The sequence below is a fragment of the Furipterus horrens genome, unplaced genomic scaffold (assembly GCF_987537825.1).
Source record: "Furipterus horrens unplaced genomic scaffold, mFurHor1.1.pri manual_scaffold_6, whole genome shotgun sequence".
Taxonomy (NCBI): Eukaryota; Metazoa; Chordata; class Mammalia; order Chiroptera; family Furipteridae; genus Furipterus; species Furipterus horrens.
In genome coordinates, this window is record NW_028327176.1 from 135,903,584 (window position 1) to 135,926,613 (window position 23,030).

Below are 23,030 nucleotides of genomic sequence, written 5' to 3' on the forward strand. Positions count from 1 at the left end.
TAGGTTTTCCCCCATCTGTACTTATGAAGGGATTAAATTTGTTCAAATTTTAGGAGCCCTTTATTCTTAAAATATATAACTTATTCAAGTCGCCCACTCGCAAAATATATAATTGCCTAAAAATAAGTTATAAATTAAGAATGTATAAATTCCTTCCTAATAAAAAGTAACTATAATCTGTGAAAAAAAACAATAAAGTTACCATATGTGTGAATTACATTAATTATGAAATATAACATTACATTTAATTCTACTTTATTAAGCCTACATATTAGGAAAATTTTTATAAAATTTATAATGGCTAGGAATTATTTTCCCAAAGTTAATATTGCCACCATTTAAAATTAATGTAAAAAATATTCCTTATTAGGAAAAACTAGGAACAATCAATTTAGCTAAATATTTCCTTGAGGATTTAGAAAAATTGACCTGAATAATTCACTCCATGAGGTCAATGGCATTAAATGATAGAAAATATTTATTAAACCTGGTTTACCTGCAAATATCTCAATTTTGCCTTTTATAGTTTTTATTAAAATATTCTATGTAGACTAAATTCAACTAAGAATTTAATACATATTTCAATAACAACTTATTAAGGTGAAAGGGGACATAAATTGTATGAGCCATTTAAATTTAGAGGTTTCTAATTTGGGAGATGTGGGAGCGGTGTGGGAGAATATACAAAATATTTAGCATCTAATGACATTAAAATGTCTTAGAATTTTGGTATGGTTGAATTTCTCCCATTATTATTTTTTCATTATTTTCTGCTTTTTGTTTGTTTGGTCTGCCTCTTCAATAAAAAATTATAGAATTATTTTTTTATGATCTTCGTTGTTTCTACAAACATATAATAAACCATTGTTATCACAAAAGAACATATTTTCAACAAAGCCATTGTTAAATCTAAAATAAATAGTTCAATAAACCTTACATGTGAATGAATTTCTTGAGTAATATTGTATTATATATGTGGAAAAAAATAAGAACCTAAATGAAAATTCACACATTGTTTTCTTAAATTTAGGTTTAAATATAACTAATGAATGAGAACAAATTATGAAATCTCTTGGCCAACTGTAAACAAATTGCCATGACCAATTGTCTTGGCAGTAAAGCAGTGAAATAAATGCACATTTCTTTGCAGTCATATTTTCATTGATTAAAAAAGAATATAAATAAAAAATTTTGAATTATCATCCCACCATCATTGTTCCTATAATATAGTTAGAAATAGCTATACCACAGACAAAACCTTGTTTTGCCTTGTCTTCTAAAACCTTGCTACTCAAAATACCATCTGTAGATGAGCTCATTAGAAATGCAGATTCTCGGGGCCCAAGGATTTGCTGAACAGAATAGATTCTGAATTTTAAGATCCACAAATGATTCACATGCACATTAAATTGAGAAAAGTTTAATTTACAATTTTCAATAATACTAATTATGTTTTCATCGACAAATCTAGAAGGCCTAAAGTGTCATTTTTGCAGGTGTCACATTTAAAATGTTGTTTGTTTGTTTTTTTCCCCAGAATAAACTAGTAACTTCATGTAGTAGGGAGAAATTTAATGGGGAAAACATCCATCCTTAACACTTCAGTGCCCACAAGTGGAGATTCCCTGCCAGTAGCCTTCCTTTCTCTTTCCCACGTATTTCCACTCTGCTCGTGGGGGTTCTTTACACAGGCCTATAGACTCACCGGTGTGAATGTCTAAGCTCTATGTATCCATTTCTGCAAGTAACCACCTAATGGTCATCATCAGACCTCTGGGTGCACACTCCAACAGCAGTGGTACATTCAGACCTGGAAAATGACTCAGTTTGCTCTTTCTAGACTTGGAACATGGTGCCAGACAGGTGCGAGATCTTTGAGAACTTGCTCTTGGCTTCAAAGACTGAAGCAAAGCATAATTAAAGGTGGGCCAGAAAAAGCATTGGGAAATATGGGGTCCAGGTCAGAGGCTCCAGTTTTCTGGGTCTGTGGGGAACACTCTGTGTGAACTTCATATAATAATTTGGATCAGCATTTTAGGACTTATTTAAACATTTTAAAAATCTAGAACATTTTTTTTAAATCTAGAAGTGTTTTGAAAAAAAAACCATACTTTTCCAAATACATGCAAATTAGTGTTGCAACTAATTTATGAAGTCTTAGTATATCATTTCTCTAAGAGAGAAAAAGAAAATTCACTTTAATGTAGAGCAGTGAGAGTTTGCAAGATACATTTTTTAATTTTGATATAAGTCAGAAACCTTCCCCAACCCTTTGTTAGATTAAGTAACTTAGAAAAAACTCTTAAATTCAACTTTCTTTCAGTCAAGTTTTCTTTTCCACAAACACCCTGTTCTATAATGTATTTCACATCTATACCATAAGATACGTCTCATACTTTACCAAAGTAAGCATGGATACACTTTTAATCTAAAGTTTGTAGTTAAGCACTGAGATATAAGAATCGGGGAAAAAAAACAGTAGGTAAAATAAATTGTGTTTCATAAAAGAACAATAACAGGACACCAAAAACCTCTTCTCTCTTGAATAAGCTTTTTTTTTAATTCTGAGCTCAACATTTATCATTTCTTTTCTAGATCTTTTTGGAAAACACACACACACACATGTAGATCTGAACATTGACATTCAGTAAATATTTAAATTAGTGCTGAAGAAAGGATATTCTGCAAGCCCCATAGATTGTGTTCAGTCACTGATATCTTTTTTCAAGTTTGTGCTTTGTATCTTATATCTAAACACTGATTTCTGTAACTCAGTGTATTTACAATAAATAAAAAATCTGGTTTAATAATTTTATTTTTCTACAGGACTGAATTAATTGTATTTTGTCACAAAAAAATGTGAAAGTGTTGTTTGTGGACATTTTTTGAAAAAACATCTAAAGCATAATGCTAATCACAATTTTAACAGAATCAAAATATGAAACAGCTACTTTTATAATAAATTGAACACAAAATTGAAATTCAACATCATTAAAAAATTAAAAATCTTAGATGTCATGATTACTTAAATAACTTTCTGTACATTGTATATTAAATACTTGATTGTATTTAACTTTTAGTGTTAAATCTCTTAGACAGACTTTCAGGAAAGAGCTTAATAAACCAAATAAGATAATATGCCAGCAGTTAAAATTTTTTAAATTTTCTCAGGAATTGTCATTCATCCATTTCAAAAAATCAATATCTCAAATATTTTGTTTGGTGTTTTAAATTATCCATACCCATCCCCTTCAAAAAAATTGAGCTCTTGTCACAAGTTTCTTTATATACTGGAAACCTTTAATCCAAGGAATATTTGTCACTGAGTCGGTTTGTGCCCATTCTGCCCATCTGGTTTACCCACTAAATTAGCAGTTTTCAACCATTTCATCACATGACACACAAAACTAATTACTAAATTTACATATTAAAGTAAATAATATATTTTTTCCAATCTGGTCATAAATAGGTTTAATTTCAACTCATTCATCCTGAAAAGCTATTGTTGTTTTGTCTATCGTCATTTTTTTAACTTGACAATCTAAGGGAAAAGAGGTCAGTGCTCTGACTAAATAGTCAGATACTTTATGTTTTAAAAATTCTTATAGCTTACCAATGTCTGCCGTAGCACACTGGTTGGAGATCACTGTTCTAAATGTGTACACTGTGCAGCCTTTGGAACTATGTTATGGGCTTGAGTCCTCAATGGTCAAGTTCATGGCTGACAGTAGTGCTTTGCAAGTATATTAGCCATATTGATTTGGGATTATGAGATTCTTTTGGCACTGCTATGTTACATTCATTCTGAGCATATTATTTTTAATAAACTATATTTTAGAACAGTTTTAGATTTACAGACAAATTACAAAAATATTACAAAGAGTTTCTATATGCCTAATATCCATTCCCTCTATTTTTCTCATCTTACATTACTACAATCCATTTATTTCAATTAATAGAACAATGTTGTTATATTATTAAAATCAATTCTCAGTTAAAATTTTGTTAGTTTTTACCTTTTTCCTGCTCCAGGATTTCACCCAGGATACCAAATTATATTGTGTAACTGAGTCTCTTTAGGCTCCTTTTAGCTAAGAAAATTTTCAGACTTCACTTGTTTTGTATGCCGATGCTATTTTGTGACTTAATGGCTAAGTATTCCATATAATGTCTCAATTGGGATTTGTATTGTGCTTTTCTCATGATTACACTGGGATTATGTCTTATGCGGGAGGAAGACTATGAGGTAAGTTATTGTTTTCATCACATTACATCAAGGGTACACACTATCAAAAAGACTCACCACCGTTTATGTTGACCTTGATCATCTGTTTAAGATAGTGTTTGTCAGAAATTTTTTACTGTAGTTATTCTTTATTCTGCATTTTCATACTGTGCTCTCTGGAAGGAAGTCACTATGCAAGAACCACACTTATGAAATAGAGATTTATACTCCATCTCCTCAAAGCCAGAGTATGTATCTAAATTATTGGGAATTCTGCAGAAGAGATTTGTGTCTTCTCCACAATTCAATAATTTATATATATATCAATATTGACTCATGGGTATGTAATTTAAATTTTGTCTTACAATTTAATACTGCTTTATTCAATTGTTCAAATTGCTCAAGTAGTTGCACCATTAGGGAACTCTTTCGGGAGGATCTTCTGTCACTGTCGCAGACTCCCACCAGCATGTTACTTGTTGAGTGTTTGTTTTTGACTAGTTCTTCACTTTCTGGCACAACCCTTAGCTCAGGCCTATTTTATATATATACTGCTCCACCTTTTTGTCTGCTGTCTCTACCTGGATCCCTGGTTCCTTTAATTGGAGAATGGTATTATAAACCAAAAATGTAAAAGATAAGTATGCTTATTGCCACTGGGGTAGATATCATTCCATCTAGGCCTTCAGAGCAAGGAAATATGTGTATGTGTATTAACTCATGCATATACATGTCTATAAATATTTCTTTACATACCATTCCAATTTATCTTAAACTAAACATGATCTTACAATGATGCCTCAAGTTCTAATCCATTATCACATGATGGATCATTACAGCCTCATTCTTTTGCTTATCTGTAAAATCTCACCCAACAGTGGGAGAAACCCAGGCCCAACCATCTGCCATGAATGCATTTGATTGTTTAATTCGCATATATGTGACATGTAGTATCAAAAAGTTTAACCTCTATCCCTATGAAAAAAATCCTTACTGTTTCCCCAAACTAGAGTACAGTGTTTTTATGCAGTTTCTTTTCCTTAGGACCTATGACCTCAGTTCTTTGATCTGTCCAAGAAAAGTCATTGATCATTAGTTTGTTCAGTTTTTAATTGTTCTAAGGAAGAGAATGATAACTTTTCAAATCTTAATATATTGAAGTTGAAAATGCCAGTTATGTTTTTGTATGTATTTAATTTCGTACCATAAAACATCTTATAAAGAACTGAAGATTTTAAGTGAAAGTCCCACTTATGGAGTATCTGCCTTTAACAAATATTTATTTCACAATAAAGAGAATGATGTGCTACAGCGTGTAATTTTAGGTCCATATAAGTTGTCAGCAAAAAGTTTTCAGTAGTCTACAAGCCTAGGAATCATTCTTTTTAAATTCTGTGTAGAGAGTAGATAAACTTTTTTCAAACATGTTGATTGGATTATTTATTCAATTATTCATTATATATTAAATGCTTAGTCATTGCCCTAAACTATTGAACTGAGATATACAGTTCTCCTGTGAACATGTTACATATATTTTTTAGAGAATTTATTTATTTATTTTAATAAATAAAGGGAAGGAGAAATGGAGTGAAGCATCAATGTGTGGTTGCCTCTCATGCACCCCCAACTGGGGACTTGGCCTGCAACCCAGGCATGTGCCCTGAATGGGAATTGAATCACTGACCCTGGTTTACAGGCCAGACTCAATCCACTGAGCCATACCAGCCAGGGCTACTTGTTACTCCTTTAGTTCTCCTATATCAACTGAGGTTACTTGGAAAGATGTTCTTGTTTGCTGATTAGTGGACATAGTTTACACTGAGGTAGTCCTCTTCAAATATATATTTTATATGGCCTATCCAGAAGGTATCCAGTGATGAAAAAGAGACATTTATTGAAGAAGGTACAAGATACAAGAAACATTGTACATAGGACAATGACAGCTCAGTTCCCTTCGAAGTAGGTGTCTGGGACCTCACACAGTTCTCCCAATCACCATCAGCTGCCCTGTCATGTTTTTCTGAATCTCATAGACAGTCTGAAATCTCTTCCCTTTCAAAGGTGATTTTAGTTTTTGGAAAAGTCAGAAGTCACAGGGTGCCAAGTCTGGGCTGAGTCACCTGGGTGATTTGATGTTTTGCCAAAAAACTCTTCATGAGACATGATGCATGAGCAGCCGCCTTGTCATGATGAAGCTGCCAATTACCATTTTCCCATAACTGTGGCCTTCTGAATCATCTGCGTAGTTTCTACAGAGGAATATTCAAGCTTAATGCAAAATTTGATACAGATTCATTGTTTTATGTGCTCACTCATTTTGAATGTGACAGCCACACAGTACACATGCTCAGTCAATGGCATCTACCACCCCTACTGACTAGTACAGTGAAGTCATCATTGTTCACACAGTGCATTCTAGTCCACTCCCTTCGGCTGTTAGGTTACATTGATGTTGCACAAACCATTCTCATATTAACAATGGCTGAACTTTTTCTGGACATATCTTGTCTCTTTCTCTCTCTATATGAGGGTAGCCCCCAAAATTAATCATTTGTAAAAAATTGTGTGTTTATTTGTACATGTTTAAACTTTAATCACCTTCAAAGCACTCTCCATTTGATCCAATACACCTACCAAGACTTTTTTCCACTGTTCAAAATAGTTTTTAAACTCATCAATTTTGATACCTTTTAGTGTTTCTACTGTTTTTTATTTCACCTCTTCCATATCAGCAAAGCATTTCCTTTTGAGGACTTTTTTCATCCAGGGAAACAAAAAAACAAAAAAAGACACTCTGGGTGAGAGCAGGTAAATAAAGAGGGTGAGGCATGGAGGTCATGCTATTTTCGGTCAAAAACTGCTGAACACTCAACACGGTGTGGGCAGTTGTGCTCCTGAATCAAGTGATATGGGCAAATGCATTGAAAGAGCCTTAAAAATTTTTACTGAATCTGAATGCAGCCTTTTATAACAATAACAGCTGGTACACTGATACAGATGGGTTCCTAGAACACTCACCTAGTAGGGGAAGCCCACCATCGAGAAGATATATAAATGTAAATATAATATGACATGATGCTCTAGGGCTAAATGTACAATAACTAAGATCTCCTGGCCTTTAAAGAAAGAAGGATAAACTTTATTTCAAGCAATTCATGCTTAAATTATTCAAACTATTTGCCATCAAAATATAAAGGATAAATACAGGGTAAGGCAAGAGTAGATTTATAGCTCTGAGCAGGCAGAACACAGTTATTCTTATATTGTTATTATTAATTATTGTGTAATTTTCCATATGAACAACTGTAAACCTACTTTTTGACCCACCCTGTACGTTTTAGGTGAAAGGACCCTATAAAATATGGAACTTATCTCTTAAAGTAAGACTTTTAGAATATTTCTTATTACCTCTCCAGTGCTTTCCATATGCATACATGTGTGTGTATATGTGTGTTTAATTGAATTAAATCCTGTGCCTCAAACTGGAAGGCAATTTAGAATGATTTCAAATAAAGATCATGTTCATATTATGCCAATACTTCTGTTTTATAAGCAAGAACAAACATTTTTCAGCACCATTTCATTGATGGAGAAATCGTTACTGAGAGATTGGACCAGCAAAATAAAATGTATAATATCTCAAATTTCCAGAGCACAATCTATCATGACCAGTTTCACAATTCCACAAATATTAGTGAACTACATACTCTGTTTCTTGTATTTCAAGAGTTGTAGAAAAACAGTCTGAATGTTAGGAATATTTTAGTCAAATTGATTCTTTCGTGGTCAGGTACACAGACCAATGAATGAGAAAAACTTCCAAAGGACTTGGTGGGAGAGCAGTGACCTATTTTCTCATACTGATGTGGTTTTAGTTTTTTATTCTCCTTCCCTTGTACTCAATTTATAAACACTAGTCTTTCAACTCATCACGATGAGAACACCAAGCATTTTATTACTATTGCCAGAGTATTTGAGGTAGAATGTAACAGAATTGAGTGTTTTAAAATATCTAATGAAATTAAATGTATTTTAAAAGATTATGAAAGGCCTAGTAAGTTCAGAGGTTACACTTTGATGATAGAAATACTGCTTCAAAGTGAAAGTAATAGACTTTTCATTTATGAAGATATTAGAGGTGTCATTCTTTTCAACATATTTCTATTTAATTTAGAAAAGTGGGAAAGAGAGTCAGAAATCTAAGTGAAAATTTTTTCATGGTATAACAAGCATTTTGGTCTTTAGTGTAGTTTATGAAAAAGTTGAGAGATTTTTGTCTTTTTTATAACTTGAGGGAATTTAGCTTTAAGTTAAAAACCTTTTTCACTGGTGAAATTGATTTTGTTCTTAATCTAGGGGAAACAGAATCTATGTATCCCAGCAGAGGAGGGAGAGGAGGTCAAAGGGTAAACAGTTTGATGTGGCACATCTTGAGCTCAGTCCTGGGCATGTGATCTCTTCGCACTCTGTCCTCCCAACAGGGAGAATCCAGCAGTGGTTTAGGCTTAAAATGCTTGAGAAAAACTTCAAATAAACGTCTGAGAGAGTCCCTAGAACATTTAGACTTTCCTGTCACAGTCTTTGCTGTTCAGTTATTTTTCTTTTTAAGAGTATAAAAAATACTGCCACCATAGCCACAATTTCCTTTAAGGTAGCTTTTTTTTTTTTTTTTTTTTTTTTTTAGTGGAGCAGGCAGTCTGAAATTAAGCTCTCTATGTTATCAAGTCACACCTTTGTATTTAAGAGGACTCCAAATGCCAACTGGGAAAAGCTTCCGTTTCATTTATTTATTCTTGTTAAAAGATTAAAATGAGCACATGTTTTGTAAGTCCTAGTAATCCTTCATAACTAAAAGTTAATATTTTAAACTAGTTGCTTTGAGATTTCATAAAGATGGTTTAGAAATTGAGTCCTTCTCTACAATTTTCATACTGAGAAATGAATTATGGGTATCATCTCTGGGATTTAGAATTTTAGGTGAAAGGATTAGTCAAAGAACATATAGAAAGGACTCATGGACATGGACAATGGTGAGGACTGATTATGGAAATGGGGGGCAGGCTGGGTGGAAGGATGTAAAGGGGGAGAAAGTGAGACAATATTAATAGCATAAAGAATAAATTTTTAATAGGAATTTTAAAATAAGCTGAAGACTTATACTGTTTGTTTTTCTCCAATATATTGCTATCCTAGTATTACATTCTAATTCTGGAGGCAACTTTAATTAGGTATAATTCTGAAATCAAGTAAACATGAATAGTGATTAGAAATGTTACTGTGTTTTATTAAAATGCTTAATCAATTAGAAAATGTATGTTTTTTTCACTATTATTGCTGTCTTTCACTTTATTTCATCAAAGTTAACATTTGCCAGAAAAGACAGAGTTCTTCTATCTATAATCTGACTACAGACAAAGAAAGAAACAGATCAAGCTGTAACAACTCTTTTGGGTGATATCCAGCCTCTGGATTTTCTAATATACTAAGTTGTCAGAAAAAGAATTCCAATTATCATACAGATATTTTGCATACTTTTGTCCATAGTTGGATTGCTTAGAAGCAGGATCTACTAGCATTGACTACCAAATATAGATCAGAGAAATTTAAAGCAGGAAACTGGCATAAACATTTTAATTAACAAGCCCCTTGCTGTAAAATAAAGTAAAATATTCAATTAAAAGAGACTCGCTGGGCAATAAGTGTCTTGGGCTTATCTTTATAAATTATTATAAGTCATCGTAGGTTAGGCCACAGTTTTTCACTCTTGTATTTTTTTAAGTCTATGAATTAATGTATTAATGGTTAAAACTATGCATGAAGGGTATTTTGTTTTTTTCCCCTCACTATTACTTTTCCTAATATAGAACAGTATATCCTTTAGGGTTCTTCTCATCTTTTTCACATTTTTAATAATGTTTTTCTTCTTAATTAAACAATATTTAGGTATTCCATTATCTAGTCTTCTATAGTTTAATAGACTCAAAGTTTGTTTTACAGGAAGCATGTAATGCAGAGGTGTTAAATAAGAATGCAGCCCTGGCTGCTATGACTCAGTGGATTGAGCGTCGGCCTGTGATCCAAGTGTCGCTGATTCGATTCCCAATCAGGGCACATGACTTGGTTGCATGTCAGGTCCCCAGTTGGGGGCACGAGTGAAAGGCAACCACAGAGTGATGTTTCTCTCCCTCTCTTTCCCCTCTCTCTACAAATAAATAAATAAATTAACAAACAAATAATTAAATTATAAAAAAGAAAAAAAAGAATACAGATGGCCAGTAAGCTTCAGTTTGCCTCCATTGTGCCTCCATGTGGCTCACAAGCTCACTGATGTTTTCCTATCACTAAACCAAGGAGTTATATATAACACAATTTTTTTTACCCCTTTTACTAATTGAGTATTTTGGGGTCTAGAAGTGCAGATGGAAAATGAATGTAAAAGGATTCCATAAAGCATAAATATTCATTATTGTTCCTAAAATGCTGCTTATTTTTCAGATCCTGCTGGGTCCTGCCAGACAACAGAGGGTGTTCAATGGAAAACACTTAATGGAAAATTCGTTACATTTTTCCTAATGCTTAAATTGGCTGTCTGTGTATCATATGCTGAACACACAAAAATTCATGTACATGCATGGGGCAGTTTAGCACAATTTGGGAAATGTCTATAAATTTGATTTTCATATGTATTTAATATCTGATAGGAGAGAACAAAGGAAATACATATTTTTATAAATAATTAGATTCTGTATGATTAATGGTGTATGCATGGTACATATTTATATCTATATACATATACATATGTATTCATGTATTGCAAAATATATATATATATATTCCATTTGTTTAACAAGATTTATTTACTTAGAATCTAAAAATAAAGTAAAGCAGAACTTAATAACCAAAGACATTTAAAAGATTTCTATTCAACACATAATTAGATTTTAAATAGACTAAATATGTTTGATCAATCTTCTATTGTCATAATACAGCTTTGACTGTTGTTCTCTCTTAATAATAACTATCAGAAACATTTTACTTCCTTTTTATAATTGGCCTCAATTATGCTAAACTAAGTTCAAACTATCTTACAAAACCAAAAGATGAATCATTTAGAAAAAAAGTAATAATTCTTTCTGAGAAAATTAGTATTATTACTATACAATTAAAGAACTAAAATAATGTTACCAAGACTATGAGTTGAGCTTCATTAAATATTGCTAACATGATACTTCAGTTCTTTCATTGTGTTTCAAAAATACATCTCATATACTACATTATTCCACTCACTGAAAGACAAAAAAGAGAAAGATAAACTGCTCCTTCATTCTGAATACCTCATTTTTTGATAGTGTTGATTAAACAGTAATCAAGCGTGTATGATTTTCAACTCACAGTTTTTAAAATCTCATCTTGGATAAATATGTATAAAATGTATAAAAATACAGAAGGATAACAGAATAAATATTTTAAATACAAAAGAAAATATAGTATTTAAAAAAAGAGAGGACAAATGAATATCAAAATAAAAGAAAAGTAGTAGGTTCTTTTTTAATATGAAGATCTAGTAATAATTTATGGTTAAGGCAGTGGTTATTAACAAGGGAGATTTTCTACCCAGAGAGTATTTGGCAATGCCTGGAAATACATTTATTTTGTTGAAAATGAACAAGGGGAGAGTGCTTTCAGCATTTAGTGGGAAGAAGTCAGGGTAGTGGTTAAATATTCTACAATAGAGAGCACAGCAAGGATTCCTCCAGACCACTATGACAATTGTACAGAGATTGGGGAAACCTAGTTCAAAATAATGGACATGACTATGAAGATGGCGTTTGACATTGAAATTGAGATAGAACTATTGTTAAAGGGAAGAAGGTAATATAATTGAGTTAGACTACAGAGTTTAAATTTGGTTTGATAGATTCTATATGTATATACTGCAGATTCTTAAATATGGAAACAAATATATAAAAATAGCTATTAAGGAAAAGCTCCCTTAGTAGTAAGTGTTTGTAGGATTATAACAGTATAAATCATAGTTAAGAAAGAAAATAAATAAATAAATAAATGTCTGCACAAAACTAATGCAGAGTAATGGATATATTCTGGTTTGAAGCATTTGAAAGAAAAGTAAATATAAATTTCAAGGAATGGAAGGTATTATTAGGCTTAATAACTGAAAATAAAGAGCTACTAAATCAATACAAAATTTTAAATTATTTTATTGTTTTGATTAGGTTCTTTATGTATGCTGGAATTTTAATCCAAATTATATACTTAATTTAGTAATTCAAGCTGAGACGAGAATACTAAGTTTGTGGGATAACTGCTCTAAAGGGGGGGGGGTGTATTGTAATCACAGAGACTCTTAATCATTCTGAGGAGGTTGTCTATTCTGTTCCTAAATGAGTGAATCATAAGCCGAATCTGAAGGATGAGAAGGAGGAGGAGAGAGAAAGAGGGAGCTGCTGGTGCATGGTGAGAAGGGAGATTTTGGATGTTGTTGCAAAAGAAACAACAGATTCCAACATGTCGTTATTTCAAGAGGTTGACAGAGTTTAGAAAATAGCATGGCACATGGGTAGGAAGCCTGCAAATGAGATCACGAAATGAGAGGACACAAGCATCTTCTTCTTAAAGGATTCAGATCTATTGTGGTTTTGAGTTTGATTCTTGACTGCCACATTAGGCATTTAAAAACCAAAGCAAAAATAAAAATCCTTAGGCCTTATTTTTTTTCATGTGTAAAATGAGTATTTAAACACTACCTCATAATTTTGATAAGTGCATTATGTATGTAAAGTAACTAATATATGCCTTTTACATTTTAGACACTTTGTAGGTTGCTGCTATTATTATAATCCCCATTGTTTCATGCCATTGTTGAGATTAAATTTGGTCTGATGCTAGATTATTTATAATGTATTTTCATTTTCCTACTTCGCAAAGCAATGTTTAATGGTATGGTTGTGCTTAGCAATATCCATGAAACTGGGTATTCTGTATGAATCTCAGCTAATTGAGCAAGATAGGAACAAACGAAACAAAAGCAATGCCCATGATTGCTAAAACGTTCTAAGGATCCATTTTTCCTCTAATTCTTGTAATAGTTCAATAAAAGCAGCCAAATGAACAATGCAAGACATGTAACTAAATCTAAACAGAGAGTTCACTGAAAATCAGGGTTTACAGAATCTTTCTATTAATTGTGGTGTAATTGCTTTACAAGCATTGTTCTCCTTAACCGCATCCTATACAGAATAGTTAATTTTCTCCTAGATAAACTACTTATTTTAGAAACTAAAAAAAGCAAGACAGAAAAATCCATAATTTTGATTGAGGGAAAATTGCAGAGGACAACATAAATGTTTCTATTTCTTGAGTTGCTCATATACTAATGTACCAGTATCTTGGAGAGCAGACCTTGACAGGGTAAACTAATTCCTTTCCTATGATGAGCTTGAATAGCCAAGGCATAATTAATACAATGCTTGTGCTTGAAACAGTGGTCAAATAATATAAGACCTAAAATTGTTTATTAAATTTAGAGAGATAGTCACTGTTGATGTTTGCTACAGAAGCTATGCTGAAATATTGTCAAGACATAATGGAATGATGTGGTTCACAAGTAGAATTGCTGTTCAGATCCCTCTTCAGTGGGTGTAAAGTCAGCAGACATCCCGTCCCTGTCAGTCTTTTCAAGATGGCATTAACTTCTGAGAGCTGCCTCAGCCCTGCCAGTACTCTTCCAAGGGCACCTGCACCAAGCTGTTGAGCACAGTGCATGCATTTTCAGCCCTATCTGGGATATTCTTATGGGAAAGCAATTCAGCTCCCAAGTTTCTTGCTGGCTTGGCTGAGATTTTGACCAGGCAGCATCAAGTTCAATTTATCTTTCTTTCCAATCCCGCACCTACCTATTGATTCCTAATAATTCATAACTTGCATCTCAAACTCCATCTTAGCCTCTGCTCTGGAGATACCAACTGCCAAATAAGTTGAGGAATTGAACAAATGGAAATGGATTTAGAAGTTTTTTTTTTTATTTAAAATTGTATATTTAATGGGAAAGGTAGAGGAGGTAGTAACAACAGAAGGAATAGGGCTAAGAGAGATTTTTTGTTTGTTTTGTTCTTTTTGTGTGTGTGTTTTGTTTTGTTTAGTATTTTAGATAGTAGGGTGAGGAATGAACTTGTAGTATTAATGTTGATGGAAAGAATTCATACACAGAGACAGTTCTTGGGGAAATGCCCCAGTATTTCAAACTACACTGTAATATAAGAAAAATATTGTCTTTCACTACACTCTCCAAAATCAGAGCTAAGCATGCTTATGTAAATAAGCTCTGTTCTTGTCTCAAATGCAACAGATTTCTGGAGGAAAAAAACAAAACAAAACAGTGCTTATTTAATGAATTAGTAGTGAGGTCAATATATTTCATTATACCCCTTAAAGCAACTTTTATATGTTCTATGATTCATTCAGGAATTGTTATAATGTTTGCACAAAATTCCATGAAGTTGTTGGAAATTTTAGTCATCAATTCCACAAACAAAACTAGACGCTTCACTTTACTTTTCCGGAACTCTTATGGCAATGCCCCCACCCCTAGAACGTAGAATGAAATTCAAAAAGCAAATTTTCAAAATTAATGTTAATTACTACTTTTTTCTCATTTTTTAAAGAAAACAGAATGTTTTACATCCTAAAGTATTATCCATCAATGATGAAATAGCCCTAGCACAGTATGACATTACTAATTGCTATTTGCCCCTTGGTAACAGTATCCTGGTAAGAATATTGATATTTTTAGGCAATCTAAGACCTAGAAGCAGCCCAAGTGCCCATCAGTAGATGAGTGAGTAAAAATGCTGTGGTACATTTATGCAATAGGACACTGTGTGTCCGTAAAAAAAAAAAAAGGAAATTCTACCTTTTACTAAAGCATGGATGGACCTAGAGAGTATTATGGTAAGTGAAATAAGCCAATCAGAGAAAGACAAATACCATACAATCTGTGGAATCTAATGAACAAAATAAACTGATGAACAAAACATAAACAGAGGCATGGATACATGGAACAGACTGACAGCTGTCAGAGGAGATGGGGAAGTGGTGACTGGATGAAAGAAAGTGAAGGGATTAGCCAAAGAACTTAAATGCATGACTCATAGAGACAGACAACAGTATGGTGATGGCCAGAGGGCCATTCCCAGTACTTTATGTGGCCCTTGCTCTTTATCAAGTTTTTATTTACATTGCATGATAACAGTAAAATAACCTATATCATAACCATATTAAAGTGTTTTGTGTTATATTCACTGTTGGCAACAAACACAAATTCTTTATTTACCAATGTATAGACAAGGATGTTTTCATAGTGCACATAGTAGTAGTAGCAGATAAATAGAATATCAAATATTCTGAAACTAATAACATTATGAACAGCTAACTAAGCAAAAAGTATGTACTATAGGCGATTTTGTGTACCATATGCACATATACATATATATGTATATTTACTTCTATGTTTTTCTGCATATGTAGATTGTACAACATTTTTTATTAAGTGTGGCTGTGTAGTCATATTTATGCTGGGTCTTTCAAAAAGATTTTTCCCAGGTTAATGAAAGCAGATGCTATTTATCTATTCCACCTGTGTTTGCAACTCAGTCTCAGAGGGTACATCAGATCAGCTCTGCAATTTACCATGATCATGATAATTTCTTTCTACTTAAATGCCCACTTACTTCATAATTGATTAGATTGGTTGTAGAATCAATCTAAAGAATCCTTTAAGGTGTCAGCAACACCTTTATTTATTTATTTATTTTTAGTTGCTGTTTAAATTTGGTACTTCAATCATATAAAACCAAGGCTACATACTTTGCTCAGTTTACTTTAAAAGAGTTACATTTTTATGACCATTAGTAAGGAGAATCTTGGCTCATTCTCTCAAATTCCGAAAGTGACAAAATATTTAAAGTTTTGTATTCTTTATTTAAACATATTCACATTTCTTAGTTTAGTTCACAAATATTCCTAGAATTTGAGTTTCTTGATACCCCCCTTTTTATTTGTCTACTTTGATACATGACTGCAATATTTTTTCCTCCATTTCTTTGTATTAATATATTTTTAAACAGTGGTAAACGAAACCACTATAACCCTGGGATTTAACATATTGATTTTTCATAATATGGCTTCAACAAATATTTGTTGATTAAATAGTTATATTGTCCATCTATAGTCTTAAATATCTTACCTACTCATTATCAACATCTTAGGTAAATTTCATGATTGATTTCAAGATATTGAATTGGGCTCATTTTCTGGTCATAAGTCTTCACCCTCTCATTTCTAAGTTGTACTTCCCATTTCAAAAATTACAACCATGTTTGTGAATAGGTAGAAAGTTTGAAACATAAGCAGGAAGGGAGGTAATTTTATAAACATGTTTTATGAACTCAGGATTGGTAAACCCAGAGATAGAAGATTCTTGGAAATCTAACCAGTTCATTTTACATAACTCAATGATTTTACATTATATGGGATTGGGTTTAGTCTAAATAAATTTACATATTATTTTTAAGTTGAATATATTGGGGTAACTCTGGTTAACAAAATTGTATAGGTTTCAAGTGTACGGTTCCACAGTACATTATCTGTACACTGTATTGTTTGCTCACCAGCCCAAGTCAAACCTCTGTCCTTTACCATTTACAGCCCTGCATACCCTCCTCCGATTCCTTCTCCCTGACAGTCACCACACTATTGTTCATGTCCATGAGTCCATGTAAATTTAAAGGGAAAAATCAAACCAAAACTAATAGATAGATAGAGATAAATATTCTCTTTGTCATGTACAAGACAATTCTAAGAATTAGGTCTTTTAAAAATGTAATCAGTAGGTAATATGTTTTGTGTCATAGTATAAATTGGTAAAAATATTTTATAGAAAATATAATATTGGTCCTGGCTGCTGTGGCTCAGTGGATTGAGCGTCAGCCTGCGAGCCAAGTGTCGCTGGTTCAATTCCCCATCAGGGCACATTACTAGGTTGCATGTCAGGTCCCCATTTGGGGGCGCAAGTGAAAGGCAACCACACATTGATGTTTCTCTTCCTCTCTTTCTCCTTTCCTCTCTCTCTAATAAAATAAAACAAGAAAAAACAAAATAATGAAAGAAACAAATAAATGAATAAATTATTTAAAATAAAGAAAATATAACATTAACTATTGATTGAACAAGGAATCAACCTCAGAAAGACCCTTATGAAACTATTTTTAAATTCTTCTAAAATTAATCATGTTTCTTTACTTCTCACCCAAAACAATAAATCATATATCTGCCTTCAAAATTTTACTACTCCTTGTGTTTAATAGCACTGATATTTTAGATCATCTTAAATATATGCTGATTCAATCATTTTCAAAGACAAAGCAATAGCATTATTTCTCCACGTAGATTGGTTTTTATAGTTTCTCTTGCCATTCAAGAATTTCTCAAAGTTAATCATAAGCAATATTAGCAAGAATTTACTAACTTGTACTCTTAAACCTCAAGACAAGACCTTTCTTATTCTCTTCTGGTCTGGCTTCCTAAAGTACCTTTATCAACTGTCTGAAGTTGTATGTTACTCACTCTCTGGTTAACATTATTTAAAATTGACTGTGCATGGCATAAACTTTATTATCTCTATCATCCTGACCACTATCTATTTGTTATGGACCTGTTTCTCTAATTTATATTATTTTTGTCCCTGTAAATATCTGAATAACAATACATATTTAGGGAAATGAGCTCATACCCTGACAGGAATAATAGAGCAACATGGTACTGTGCTTCCTTTCTTTTTCAATTTTTACATTTTAGCTTTTAAATTAGAATTATTTTTTAAGTTGTGGCTATGAGGATATTATTGATATTTTATTGAATATTTCATTTGTAAAAATAGGGGAAAGAAATAAACTCAGAACTCAGTATACTTTATTTTTAGTCCCACACTTGGCTATGTGAAATTCAATAAACAACATTTTATGGAAGTTCAATTTTCACAATGAAGAAAATAGGATACAATTGTACTTTTCATATTTTTCCTCTAAGTTAACACTGAGTTTATACTATAGAATGTTGTTATTTGGTAACTAGTTGCCATAATTATTGGCATCAGCTATGCTAACAGCTTATAAATGCTGCTTCCTTATTGTAGTCTCTGATCCTAAGTATTTATATTATTGCTTATTTTATGTAGACCTAATCAAACCTTTTTACTAACTTCTTCACATTAGAAGCTAACCATAGTTCCAGGTATCTGAAAACCTATACCTATAATCCTTTTAAGGGTAGATAAAAATAATGGCCCCTTTACACACTTCAGGAGTTCATTGTGGAAAGAGAAGGTCTGTGTTAACATTTATAAAAATGTTTTGGCATATTTAAAGTAATATTCATGAGATGGCCAAATATTAGTAGCATAGAGAATTGAATTAAATTGATTAAGGAATAAGATATTAATCATAAACTATTTCAAGTAATGACTACTAATTTTATTTAGAAAAAAATTACAGAAATAAAATATTGACAATATTTTACTACTGAACTAGAAAAAATATTACTCCATATTCTTCTTTCTTTAGCTCCTCTCCACCTAGTACCCGCCTTCTTCCAGGAATCCTACACCCCTTAGTTCATGTCCATGGATCGTGCATTTAAATTCTTTGGCCTCTCCCTTTTGTATACTGTTAACATCCCCTGTCTATTTTGTTTCTACCAATTATGCTTCTTAATCCCTGCACCATTTCCCCATTCTTCCTTTCCCCTCAAGCTAATAATCCTCCAAGTGATTCCCATACCTATGATTTTGTTCTTATTCTGGTTGTTTTCTTGTTTGCTTTTATTTTTATTTTTTAGATTCTGTTGTTGATAGTTGTGAGTGTATTGCCATTTTAATGTTCATAGTTTTGATCTTCTTCTTTTTCTTAAATAAGTCCCTTTGACATTTTATATAACAATGGCTTAGTGATGATGAACTCCTTTAGCTTCACTTTGTCTGGGAAGCACTTTATCTGGGAAGCACTTTATCTGCCCTTCCATTCTAAATGATAGCTTTGATGGAAAGAGTAATCTTGATTGTAGGTCTTTGCTTTTCACCACTTTGAATACTTTTTGCCAGTCCTTTCTTGTCTGAAAAGTTTCTTTTGAGAAATCGGCTGATAGTTTCATAAGAACTTCTTTGTAGGTAACTTTCTTCTTTTCTCTTGCTGCTTTTAAGATTCTCTCATGCCAAGACACATATAATTAAAATGCCAAAGGTTAAAGATAATCTTTATTTTTAAAGGATGATTTTACAGCTTTGGGAAGACTTATACCAGATGCTTTGAGTTAGAAAAGTCACATAAATCTTTGAATGTTTAAAGAATGAAACTATTACCTATTTTCTAGAATTGTTTAAAGGTTTAAGAATGTTGATTTTATTTTAATAGAAAAATTTATATAACAAACTTCATCAAAAAAAATCAGATAAAATACAAAACTCTCCAATATAAACAATCTAGATAAAATAGGTTATGTAAATAAATTTTTTTTTGAATTTGTTAGCGTTAGAGAAATTTTGAAGCAACCAGTTCTTTTGGAAACAAGATCCACCTCACAGATGAAAACATATAGAGATGAACCTAATTTCTGTATGCTGTGTTTTTCTTTTCAGTATTTACTGGTATTGCTTCTGAACAAGGACTGAGAAGCCAGGCAAAGGACAGGTGTTAGCAGACAGAGAAAACAGCCAGAGGACTTTGTGGACATCTGTGGGAGAAGGGAGATAAGAAATGAAGTCCTGGACAATCTGGAGTCAGGAGATGAGAGCCAAAGTCATATGTAGAAATCCTCTTGAAATTTTTTCTGCTTTTTAAGTTCCAAAGGGTAGTGTATTTTAAAACAAAACAGAGTTTTCTGTAGTGTTGCCATGTTGGGAATACAAAATTGGAATTCAAGACCTGCAAAAGAAACAAACCAGATCCTCGTAATCTGATACCTTCAGCTGGGAACCTTAGCTACATTTTAGGAATAGGATTAATTTGTTGGCAAGTCAAATTTACATCGATTGTAATCCATCCTACAGTCACCTAAATCCCAAATTGCATTGAGGTGAACTGCCACCTGGGAAGTAACAGAGGTTAGACTATGGATGCCTTTTCTGTGGGGAGATAATACCATTTACAACCTCGACATTTTTCTAGCAAAATATAGAGTGTTCAGTAAAAAAATCTGCCAGATGCAGCAAGAAATGAAATGAAGAGAAATGTAGAAAATAAACAGACCCATTGGTGAGTAACCTATTGAAGTCAACACACACACACACACACACACACACACAACCCTAAAATGATTTTAATTTATAGAATTAAGAAAAGAACTGACAACAAAAAAGAGAAATTCATCAGAAAACTTACATTTGCAAAAACATTAAAATGGAAATTCTACAAGTGAAAATACAATAATGAAACATAGAAGTGTGTGAGTTTAAAAGCAAACTGAATGCAGAAGAGAGAAGATTCTTATACTGGATGAAAATATTCTGATATAAGCACTTAAAGAGCATAAAAATCTAAAGGGAGAGAATAGTTAAAGGCCCAATTTGTGCAGTTGTAGATTCTCAATGTAAGAGGCGAAAGCATGGAACAGAACTAAAATGTGAAGATAGATAGCTGAAAATTTTCCAAAATTGCTGAAATATATCAGACCATGTATTTAAGAAGGCCAAATAAAAACTAACATGAAAACATAACTAGACAAACTAAAAATGAAAAATAAAATCTTAAACATTTCAAGAAGAAAAGAAAATACATTATTTCCAAAAAAACAACATAATGCTTCAGGTTGACTTCAGTAGAAACAATGGAAGCTAGAAAAGAATGGAATGACATTTTTTAAACATTAAATAGAAAAACATGTCAATATTGGTTTCAAAATGCAACAAAAACATTTTTCAACAGTGATGGGGAAATGAAAATATGCCCAAAATCACCAAATTGATAGAATTTTCCTCCAGAATACCCAAATTAAAATAAATATTAAAGAGAGCTTGGCAGTTAGAAGGAACATGATCCAGAAGGACTCAAGCAAATGGAAGAAGACATTAAAAGCAAAACATAATTTGGAAATATGTGGGTAAAAAGATCTTAATATTGATTATATGAAATAATACAATAATATCTTGTACGGAATGATGATACTAATTTGAAAAGCAAGAGATAGTAAATAATGCCTACTTGTTTTTAAAGGTCCTCACTCTGCCTAGGTAGTAACAAGTAGTAATTTATAATACAAATGCCTTATTTATTTTATGTTATATTAAATAAAAAATGTATGGTTTTGGAACTGCTAAAGCATAATAAAAGCATGCATAACTAACCACAAAAGGAGACAAAAGTATAATAAAAAAGATATTGATTAATACAGAGGAAGTCAAAAAAGGGAATAAGAGAAACATAAAATGGTAAGAAAAAATGGAAGAAAATACTTAAATAGTAGGTATGAATCCATATATATTGATTAATCTATTAAATATAAACAAAGTATCCAAAATATGGTCTCAGACTGTCATATAGAGAAAAAACAAACAAACCAAAAGTCTATATGTTGTTTACAAGAGATATGCTTTCAATATAGGGCCACGATAATATTGAAAGTAAAAAAAAAGAAAATGACTTTCCATGTAAATAATTACATATATATATATATATATATATATATATATAGCTAGAATACATATCCTTAATCTGAGAATATACATTTAAAGTAATAAGCATTGCTAGAGATAATAACTATTAGAAGATTAACCCATTATAAAGATATAATTATAATTGAAATGCAATACAGGAGTGAGAATGAGTAAACTATTACATACACATACACATGTAAAAGCAAATATGTCTATACATAAAGAGTCTATTTATCTATCTTCTATATTTATAACTATATCTACATCTAAACCTATTAGACTCTTAATCAATGTGGGTTTAGGGCATTAACTCTTGTAGTTAGGAATTGAGCATACCAACAAAAACTTCCTTGTCCTTCAGTATCCATGGAGATTGGTTCCAGTACCCCAGTGGATAACATTTATGGATGCTCAAGTCTCCTGTATAAAATGACAGAAATCAAAGCATACTCCTGGTCCTCAAAATAAACAGACTCCCAAATGTGGAACAAAAAGAGTATAGATTTTTATTGAGAAAGCTCTGTATAAGTAGACCCACACAGTCAAATTCATGCTATGCTGTTCAAAGGTCAACTGTATATGTGGGTATAAATATATATATATATATATATATATATATATATATATATATATAATGTGTGTGTGTTTATTTAGTTATTTATTATTTACAGAAAATTATATATGTATTCATAAACATATTTTATATATCTATATCCATATATCCATATCTATATATAACTATATCTACATACATATATATCTTTTAACTTTATCCCAGAAGTCACCTTATGGCACCATAGGATTGTTACATATTATGCAACCTCTCAACAACTCTACTTACATGATTGATAATATACTTTTGTATGTGTTGGATCTGTCATCACACTTCATTTATTGTTCTTTATCTTGACACTCTTGTAACTTGTTATTCTAAAGGTTTAGAGAATGAGAATAGTAATTGTACATACCAGTGTATGTGTGATAATCTACAAAATGGCACTATAACTGTTTCAAAATTATAAATTCATTTATAAATCAAATTATTATTTTTCAGACTTAAACAAGAAAACTCAGTATGTATAAAGC